Raw genomic sequence first — 10,672 nt, forward strand, 5'->3', positions numbered from 1 at the left:
AACAGCCTCTTGGTATGGGTTTCCCATGAGCACATTTAAATGTCTGGGATTCTCATTCTTAATTTTCACTCTCAATGTTAGCTATAACTTGTTATAATCCACATAATCAAATGCCTTGGCATAGTCAATAAAGTATAAATAGACATTCTTCTGGTATTCTTTCAGCCAGGATCCATCAGACATTAGCAATGATACCCATGGTACCAGACCCACTTCTAAATCTGGCTTGAATTTCTGGCAGTTCCCTGTCTATGTACTGTTCTAGCCATTTTTTTAATGATCTTCAGCAGCATTTTGCTCGCATATGAAATTAATGACAGTGTCATTAATGAGAGTGTCCAAATTCTGTTGGATGACCTTTCTTGGGAATGGAAATAAACGTAGACCTTTTCCATTCAGTTGACCAGAGATCTATCTTCCAAATTTTCTAGCATAGACATGACCATATCCAGCACTGTACCTGTTAATTGAAACATGTACATAGATAATTTTAACTTTACAGTACAAAGTTCTGTGTTTTGCACTGGAACTGCAAAAACAGCTATTTGTAGTCAAATTTTAAGATTGGTAAGGCCTATTGCCAGCTGTTTATACCCTTGTGCACAAGATTCACTATTATAAATAGATGATGTTAACTAACATAATGTAATCCTCAATCTTCTTTACTAGGTTTACAAGCGCCTACACTTACTTATGAGTCATTGTTCATCTCCCTTCTTGTAGTTTCTCTTCAAATTACAGGAGTTACGCCTTATACTCACCTCCCTCCTTTATCTCAGCCTTCTGATACTTCACCATTCTCTTCTTGCTGGAAATAACCAGCACAACAATTCCAGCAATGACTGCTATGGAGACAACCACGAAGACAGCAATTGTTCCAGCTTTCACATAGAAAATCCAGGTCCTTTTTTTTTTTAAATTTAGGTTGTTTATTTTTCATTTCAATGAACATCTACAGAGATTTTGGAATTCCATTCATTGTTGCACCCTTCTTCCCGCACAAACCCCTCCCCTCCCCCCCCCTTTTGCTCCTCTCCTTGAAAAGCAAAAGAAAAACTCCCTCACTGGTACACAATCCCCCCCCCCGCACCTCCCCAAACCCCACCCCCTACCCCCAAATATAATCCACTCTGCAACCCTCATTGCATACTCCTACGATAAAAATAATGCCCTAAAATATAATACTTTTAGACTATTCTCTCCCCTTTTTTATTAACATAAAAAAAATTAACGTTTGACCAGGATCCAGTTCCAGTTGTTCCCCATTTACTTGCAGGACCATTTTGCTGGAATGAAACAAGGATTCACCTTTCACATCTTTTTCAAACTAGTAATTCACATCAGCTATGTCCACCTCATCTTGAGCTTTCTGAGGAGAATTCTGCATCAAGTTAATAACGTTAACACCATTTGGATTTTCATACTCAATTATCTGAGATGTATTTTTGGTTTGGTTACTAACAAGTTGTGAGTTCTTTCTCTAAAGCTCGCAAACTTGCTTTATCACAAGGTTCTTCTCTTTTATGTTTTAGTTTGGTGATGATACAAAAGGTCCTCACACGCTCAAAGCACGCGATTTCTGTGTCCTTCTGACGCCAGCAGTGTTCACGCACCAGCATGTGGCAGTGCGGTTGCACTGCTTGGCTTTAAAAAGCCCCTTCTCATCACAGTCAGGATCCTTGAGGCCATCACTGTTCTGGAGAGCCCTCTCCGGTCTTGCTCTTCTCCCGGACTTGGAGCCAGTCATTTCTGCCTTCATCACTAAACATTTGGTAGTCAATTTGAAGCAAATGTCAGTGTTTTGTGTCCCATATGAATGACACTGGCATTCACCATTGCTGTTCGTAGTGCAGTTGGTGGCAAGCTTGCAGTTTTCATAGATACAATCTCCAACAGGAGCCAGGGCGCACTCTGTGCGCCTCTGGAAAAGAGCATTGGGTGGCCAAGAGGGCGCAAGGGGCGACAGAGGAGCGATGTCTGAGTCTGGGGGACCTGGGTAAGGTAGGCGGTGAGCGGGGAGGAGGCTGTACAGGAGCTTAAGGCTACAAGAGCTTTAAGGACCTTATTTTTTTGCCAATGCCCTCAATTCAGCTTCCACTTTACTCCTTTAGTACCATTGGTTGCTGCTCACATGGTACTTTGTGAAATGTTTCAGTGCTATCTGTTCTTTTTGGTACAGTGACTTTGTGTATTCCCTCCATCTATTTTTTTATATTTCCTGGGCCATTCAGTATATTGCCATAGCATCTTTCAATATTACAACTAGAGGCTATAATTTGTTTTTCAGCTTGAGAAATAGCAAGCAAATTATTCCCTCTTTATTCTCCAATTCCATCTCTTTACACATTCCATTACAAGGCTTTGCTTTATCTTCTCAAGCTGCCCTCTGAAATCTTCTTTGCAGCTCTTTTATTTCAGCATGTTTCCATTTGTTTTGGCTTCTCTACACTTTAATGTCATTTTTCAGATTCTCTTTTTATCACAATCTCTTCTGAAATCTCTTTCTGAATCTCTTCTGATGTCTATTTTGTTTTTCCTATCTCCTCAATCCTTGTAATGACCTTTTGCTCTCTTTTTTTACAACTCATTTGGTCTTTAATTATTTATGTCCATTGCTTCAAACCTATTCGTAAGATGATCTTTAAAATCAGATAGAATAGATTCAAGATCATATTTTGGTTTTGTGGACTTGTTTTAATTTTCTTTGATCTCAATTTGAACTTGTACATTGATGGTCTCTTAATTGATGGTCTGACCAACCCATCCACCCCTGGCCTAGTTTTGACTGCTATTATTGAGCTTCTCCAATAATTCCTTGTAGTCAATCTGATTCCTATGTAATGTAGTCAATCTGATTCTTATGCAGTCCATCAGGTGAGGACCATGTGTAAAGTCACCAATTGTGGTTTGGTGTTATTTTTTAAAGTATTTGTGATGAATAAATCCAGTATTAAATGAAGTATGAATGTTGGTAAACTCAAAATTATGAAAAATGAAATGGAACACATGAGCATCAACATTCTAGGCATTAGTGAGGTGAGATGAGATAGACTAGCTTTGGCAACTTCAAATCAGATGATCACATGGTATACTATGCTGGGAATGAAAAACAGAAGAGTGGTGTTATATTCATAGTCAAGGAGTCAAATCCAAGTTCTATGCTGAAGTACAACATTGTGAGTGATAGGATATTATTCATATACAAGATCTCTTAATATGGCTATTTTTCAAATATACGCTCCTACAGTGAAAGCCAAAGAGGAGGAAATTGAAATTTTTAACAAAATCTTGCAGTCCAAAATTGACCAATCGTCCACTTAAGATGCATTAATGGTAATTGGTGACTGGAATGCAAAAGTTGGAAATAATGAGAAAGAAATAGCAGTCAGAAAGTCTGGTCTAGGTAACAGGAGGCTAGAAATAGAATGATCAAATTATATATTTTTCAATAACTTATTTTTGCTATTTAATATTTTATAAAATCATTATTCCTTAGTGCTGCATAGTATTCCATTGTGTGAATATACCACAATTTCTCAATCCATTCATTTGCTAATAGGCCTCTGAGCTGTGTCCATTTTCTTGCTATTGTGAATAATTGTTCTATGAACATATGTATACATATCACTGTGTTTCAGTTCTGATTTTCCTTGGAGGATAGTCTAAGTAGGGGGATGCTTGTACATATTTTTTTCTATATATTCTACAGGACTAAAATTTGCTATAATTCATTATGCCAAAACAATTTCTTTATAACACATATAAAGAGTATTTTCCTCTTTTTGCCTTTTACATTTTTTATTTTCATTTAATTTCATTTTTTTAACTTTTAAAAAATATTTTATACTGGTTTGCATACAAAGCTCATTGTTTTTCACACTGGGTCTTTCCCCTTTAGTTCACTTGATGGCTTCTGTGAGCATTTATTGCAAATCCTAGCAAATTCAAATCCTCGACAATTTCAATCTTTTCCATATTTGTCAGGTTATTGCTTATTGGTCCATTTATGAAGACTTTCATTTTATTTATGTTGACATGGAAATGGCTGCCTCAGTAAGAGTTTTGAGCCCTCTTCACTTTCAAGAGGCAAAGTTGTATTAGCTGCATATCACAGTTGCTGATGAGTTGTCCTCAAATTCAGATGCCACAGTCTTCAAATAGTGCTTCTTTATAAAGACACTCTAAACTCATAGAAGGATCTTACTTTCTCTGACAAATAACAGGATTTGAAAAAAGAGGGAAGTGGTGTTCGTATCTATTTTAACTTTGGCAATGCTTTTGCTCTGATGCACACAATTATTTTAACTAAGTGGAAGAAATACAGAGCAGATTGCAAAACTTCTACTATGTAGAAGATGTCAAGTGGTTCTTATTTAAGGGGAAAAAATTAACCTGAGTTCAGGTGGTTTATATTTTTCACTATTTACCTGAACTGTGGTTTGCCTTTTCCATTAAAAAAAAAAAAATCCTGGCATTTTGATCAAGAGTTGATATTGTGCAAGTGAAACGCACACATGTATTTGTGGATGTGATCCATGTAAAGGTAAGTTAAAGGCAACTAAGGATCTGACATAAACAAGTACTGAGGGAGGAGATAAGGAGGAAAAACGCAGATATTGAAATGTAATTTCTTCCTTTGTCATCTCTGCTTTCTCTCAGTTAGACAAAATTTGTCTCTATACGGCTATAGTCTACTTTCTTTTGGGCTGTCCTAGACCATCCTCTGAAGCAATGCCTTTGTTGTTGTTGTTGCTGTTGTTGTTGTTATGTGCACTGAAGTTGACTACTATGAGCCAATGATGTGAACCTTTCCCTATCTTGTGTCATCCTAATCATGTTTGCCATACTTGAGCTCAATGTTAGAGTCACTGTGTCCATCCACACTGTTGAGTGTCCTCTCTTCCTTTGTTGACCTTCTAGTTTTCAAAACATGATATACTTTTCCAAGGAATAGTCCTGCCTAACAACATGCCAAAGTATGTGAGATGAAGTTTCACCACTCTTCCCTCTAAGGAGCACCCTGGCCACACCCTCTCCAAGACATATTGGTTGACTATATTCCGTAGACTATATGTCCATGGAATATTTAGTACCCTCCCTAGTACAACAACTCAAAGATATCAAATCTACACTGTCATCTTTATCCCCATCCAAGTCTTAGATGTGCAGCAAGTAACTGAAAAGATCATGAATTATATTAGGAGTACTTTGGTCTTCAGATTGAAAATTTTGCTCTTCAGTACTTCGGAGAAAGCCCTGATTGCAGATTTTGCCAATGCAATGCATCTTTTGATTTTCTGACTGCTGATACTAAGGTTGTTGATGATGGATCCAAGAAGATTAAATAATTTCTATTTTCTGTCTTTTCTCCATATTTTGTGGTGTTGCCTATTGGCCCAGTGGTGAGAATTTTTCTTTTCTTTTTTCCCCCCTGTCTCCATACCTTTTCTTTTTTTTATTAAATTTTATTAATTTTAATGAACATTTACAGAGATTTTGGGTTTTCATTCATTCATTGTTGCACTGTTTTCTCCACCCTCATCCCCAGTTCGTTATTCTTCCCCACGCCCCCAGTGTCTGTTTTAATTGTCCAATTGCCACAGTGCTTGTCAAAGCCAGTTCTGATTAATCTTCTTTGTCAGTGTGTCCTTTGCCATTCCCTATCACTCCTCCCCGAGAGAGACTTCACCCTGAGTCATAAGGAAAAGGGGATGGCGTATTCTCTTAGCTACTTCCTGCTGAAAAGGGACGCTGTGGGTTTCAGGGTGAATGTCTTCTCTCACTACTCTAAAGGGCTCCCTTGGCAGTAGGAAACACATAGACTATTATGGAGATTGATTTTGGAATTTAGATGCACTGTTATAAATTGTGCTTAGGCGTACATGTTCATATCCTTGAAGATGTATCATGGAAGTGTTGCAGCCTAGAAGATACAAACTTAACTAACAAGTTAAAAGTGCATGAGTCAAAAATTGAAAAGCAATAATATTCTGAGTAGAGGTTCTAATAGTAGCACAAATCAAGTTACAGAGGTAAGGTGGTTCCATTGCCATCCTTACTCTAACTTAATTCTTTTTTTAAATTTAAATTTGTTATTAATTTCAGTGAAAATTTACAGAGGCTTTGGATTTCCATTCATTCATTATTGTAGATTTGTCCCCTTCCAGGACTCCCCCCCCACACACACCAGACATTACCCTCTTGGAAAAGTAAAAGAAAAGATTCTTTCATTATTTTACAAACCCTCCCCCAGGTCCACTCCACCATGTAGCCATTGCTCTAGACTCCTGTCATGACCGAAATACCTAATCGCATATCTCTTTTAAACAGTTTTCTCCCTTCTCTCTTTCAGAGCAGCATACATTATTGAACCCATCTTACTCAGTCTCTCCCCAACCCCAAGGACAGTCCCATTCTACAACAGTGGCACCATGCACTTTTTCTTTTTTTGATGTTTAGATATAATCCATACTGAAGATTGTAGTCTTTGTCTTCCAGAGCAAAATTTCAAGTCCTCCTCACTTTTAGCAAACAAGGCTGTGTTATCTGTGTAACACAAGTTGTTGATGAGTCTTCCCTAGATCCGGATGCCACATTCTTCCCCACAGAGTCTGGCTCTTGAATGATTTATTCACTGTATATCTTGAACAGGTATGGAGAAAGGATACAACTCTGATGCACACCTGTTCTGATTTTAAACCTTGCAGTTGCCCTGTTCAGATAACAACTTCTTGGTCTAAGTATAGGTTTTGAATAACCACAAATAAGCTTCCGGGATTCTCATTCTTCTCAATATTTGCCATAACTTGTTATTATCTCTATAGTCAAATGCCTTTAATAGTTGATAAAGCAGAAATTGATGAACTTTCAGTCCTCTCAAAATCCATCAGATATCAGCAATGATATTCCTATTGACATGCCCTCTTCTAAACCCACTTTGAATCTCTGGCAGTTCTCTGTTGATGTACTGGTATAGCCATTTTAAAAGACTCTTCAGCATGATTCTACTTGCATGTGCTATTAATGATTATTATTTGATAATTTACACATTCTATTGGATCATATGGATCTCCTGTAGTCTCTTTCTCAGGTAACTGTTTTTCCAAATTTCTTGGCACAGTCTGGTGAGCACATCTGTTGTTGTATCTGTTTGTTGAAACATGTCAATTGGTGTTTCACCAATTCCTTGGGCCTCAGTTTTTGCAAGTTCCTTCAGTGCAGTTTGGGCTTCTTTTTCCATCACTGTTGATTCTTGATCATATTTCCTGAAAGAGTTCAGAACCAACAAAATCTTTATGGTATGTTGTTGTTGTTGTTGTTGTTGTTGTTGTTGTTATGTGCCGCCGAGTCGTTTGCGACTCATAGAGACCCTGTGCACAACAGCCCTAAACCCTGCTCTATCCTGTGCCAATAGTGACTCAATTTATTCCTTCCATCTTTTTATTGATGTTTCCTGGCTCATTCAGAATTTTGCCCACTGCATCCTCTAGTATTGTATGTCAAAGCTTGAAATTGTTTTCTTATTTCTTTCAGCTTGTGGCATGCCAAGAGAGTTCTTCCTTTTTTGTTTTATAAGTCCAGCTCTTTGCATCTACCATTATAATACTCTGATCTGTCATCTTGTTATTCCTTTGGAGATCTTCTGTTCATTTTATTCACTTTGCCAATCCTTCTTTTTAGTCCAAGAGCAGATGAGTTGTAGGATGACACTGAGGGTATTTTTTATTAAAAAAGCAAAAAAGACAGGATTGAAAAGTAAAAAATGGATGTCACAAGAAAATCAGAGAATTTAATTCAGAGTATTGAGAGGCCAAAATAAATAAAAGGTTTTGAACTATAATGCATCATTACAAAGTGACCGTAAGACAGCAGCAAAAGAAACAAAACCAGAAAGGCTTAAATTCAAAGATAACAAGGCACAGAAATTTGAACTTATTAATTTCACGAAGTTCATAAAACTCATAAGTTTTTAAAAGTCCCACAAAAGTCCAATAAGTGAAATACTGCTTGAAAAATCTTGTATCTAATTATTTACTCCAACAAGTCTGCAGATAATACTTAGCCACTGGCCAAAAAGAAAATGTCTTAGTTTGGATTCCTTGCAAAGATCCAGAAGCAAAGATTTGAGAGCATATTTTTGGAAGGTGGTCTCAAGAATCACAAAATTGGAATGGGGAAAATGAGAGAAGAGAGGGAGATGAACACATTAAAATATAGGCATTAAAGTTGTGTCCCTCCAAAATATATATTAAAGTGCTTGTCCCGTAGCTGAAGATGTAATACTATTTGGAAACATGGCTTTTATTTTTGTGAAGGGTAGCTTTTAAATCTAACCACTTCTGAGTTCCAAGAAGAGTGGACGAGACACCAAGACATACACAGAAGAAGACATCAAGGAACATCAAAGATTACCAGTGGTTAGCAGGAATTATGACAGAGGCTCATAGAAGGAATTGACATGGCTCAGGACGTGATTTATACTTTCAGCATCCAGAACTAAAAGAAAAGAAATCTCTGTTCTTTATAGCAACCCATGTGTACTATTTCTGCTGTGGTAGCACTAAGTAGGATGGCTAGGATATTTATTCAACATTTCTTGGTCCAGAACTGCCAAATCTCATGTACTGAAAGAAAACAGTCGGGAGCTTTCTGTAGCAACTAAGATCTTTTGATGCTGACAAGGAAGTAGAGATGCAGGATTTGGGCAATGAGGAGAGCAGTGTGCACTATTTATTGCAGCTCTACTTGACTTTAGAGAAAGGCTAAATAGTGCCTCAGAGGAAAATTACTAAGAACTTCGTGAATTAGTTATTAAGTTATTATCTCTTAGCTGCTGACCCATCCTTCCATACCTCATCCTTCATGATGGGCCTGGGACTCTGAAAAGTGGAGTCTCTGCAAAGATATGATAATAGAGCTTTTTTTTTAAAAAAAAAAAGATTGCTGTTAAGTCATAGCTGATCTTCCAGGAGACTTTTGGAGGCTGTAAGTTGCATGAGAGGAGATTGTCTATCTTTCTCCCGCAGAGGTGCTGGTGAATCTAAGCAACCAGAGTCACACTGTTGCCTAAAGACAAATAGATTTTACCAGAGCTCCCACACTAGAGCACTGATATTGTTGTTGTTATGTGTCATTGTGTCAAAGCCGACTCGTAGCTGACCCTCCACAAGATTTCAAGAGGTAGTAAATCACACAGGAGGCGATTGTCCATCTTTCTTCCATAGAATAGTCAATGGATGCGAACTGCCAGCCTTTGGGTTGGTTGTTGCAGCTTATTACCACTAGGCCATCAGAGCTCCCTTAGAGAGTACTAAGGAGGCTAAAAATCCAAGGGTGGTGGTTGTTGTTATGTACTAGTATGGGACGACTCATAGCTGACCCTTAGGCAATCACATGAAAGTTAACTGTTCATCTTTCTCCTACGAAATAGCTGATGGGCTCACACTGTGAACATTTGAGTAGGTAGAACTGCTCCTTACCATTGGAAGGAAAGCCTTATCTAGTCCTGTGCTTCCTGTATCACCTCAGTTTTTCCCCGTAGTCAGTTCCATTTCTTGTCCCTGTGTAATTTCTTATATTGATATTACTTTGTTTTTTTAAAAAAAGTCTGATTCCAGTTCTATTTTCCTGACTAGATCCTAGCTAATACATTTTCTAAGCTAGAGAAGGTGAAGGAGAGAAGGCGTTCTCAGTAATATTGAAGAAGCATGAAGGCTGGGAATGGCTAGCTGCATACATACTGATGGGAAGCAGTGAGAACATATCAATAGCAATCAGTCAGTGCAATAGTGGTGATTAAGTGACTACAGGGCTTAAAAAAACAATAGGATGACCAGTGAGGTCTGAGATGGAACTCTACTGGCTCTTGTGTAGGTCAAAGTCTTGCTAGAAAACTCTTAATTCTTTGTCTAGAGAATTTGGAAGTAATTTTTAAAAACCCGAGTTTTCTATAAACTTTCATTAAAATCACAATAAACATTACTTAAAAACAGACAAATGAAAATGAAACAAAAACACTGATAGACAAAATTCAGAGGAAGATGACAGAACCTAGAGATATTTGGCTAGAGAAGACTTGAAAATATTTCATATTCAAGTGCCCTCTGCAAAAACATTCTTATAGCCTCCTAAATAAGAGAATATTGTTAATTTTTCTTATTTTCCTATTTGTTCATTTGACCAATATCTATATTTAAAGGGACAACATGCTTGGAAATGTGGAGTGTCACTGAAAGAGAGGATGATCCTTGAAGAGAAGGACTGACACAGAGCCTACACCAGTGGGCTTAAGTATGCCAGACAGGATAAGGATGGCCAGTCTTCAGACCTGTTTGTCCCTAGGGTCCTTATGAGTTGTACTCAACTTGATGACATCTAACAACAACAACAACAATACCATGCAACAAGTTCTGAGAGCTGTGAAGGACATAGCAATAAACAAGAACTATGAAGGGCTTTGCTCTGGAGGAATTTATATTCTAGTGCATCATGTAAATTGAATTAGGAGGAAGAAGAATGTGAGGAAGAATTTCCTGAAGGTGAGGATTGTGACCTGAAGCACTTGCAGCAGAAGGTCAAGAACTACAGCCTTCAATATGGATTGAAGCTCAACATCAAGAAAACAAAGATTCTCACCACTGGGCCAATTGGCAGCATCAGTATGGATGGTGAA

General features: G+C 37.7%; 1 pseudogene; it reads right to left on the reverse strand.

Annotated features, from left to right (window-relative positions):
* Window positions 1-395: 395 nt before the first annotated feature.
* LOC102851683 overlaps window positions 396-10,672 on the reverse strand; it is a 103,238-nt pseudogene continuing 92,961 nt past the window's right edge.

The sequence above is a fragment of the Elephantulus edwardii genome, unplaced genomic scaffold (assembly GCF_000299155.1).
Source record: "Elephantulus edwardii isolate Elephantulus edwardi_28Jun2011 unplaced genomic scaffold, EleEdw1.0 scaffold00060, whole genome shotgun sequence".
Lineage (NCBI taxonomy): Eukaryota > Metazoa > Chordata > Mammalia > Macroscelidea > Macroscelididae > Elephantulus > Elephantulus edwardii.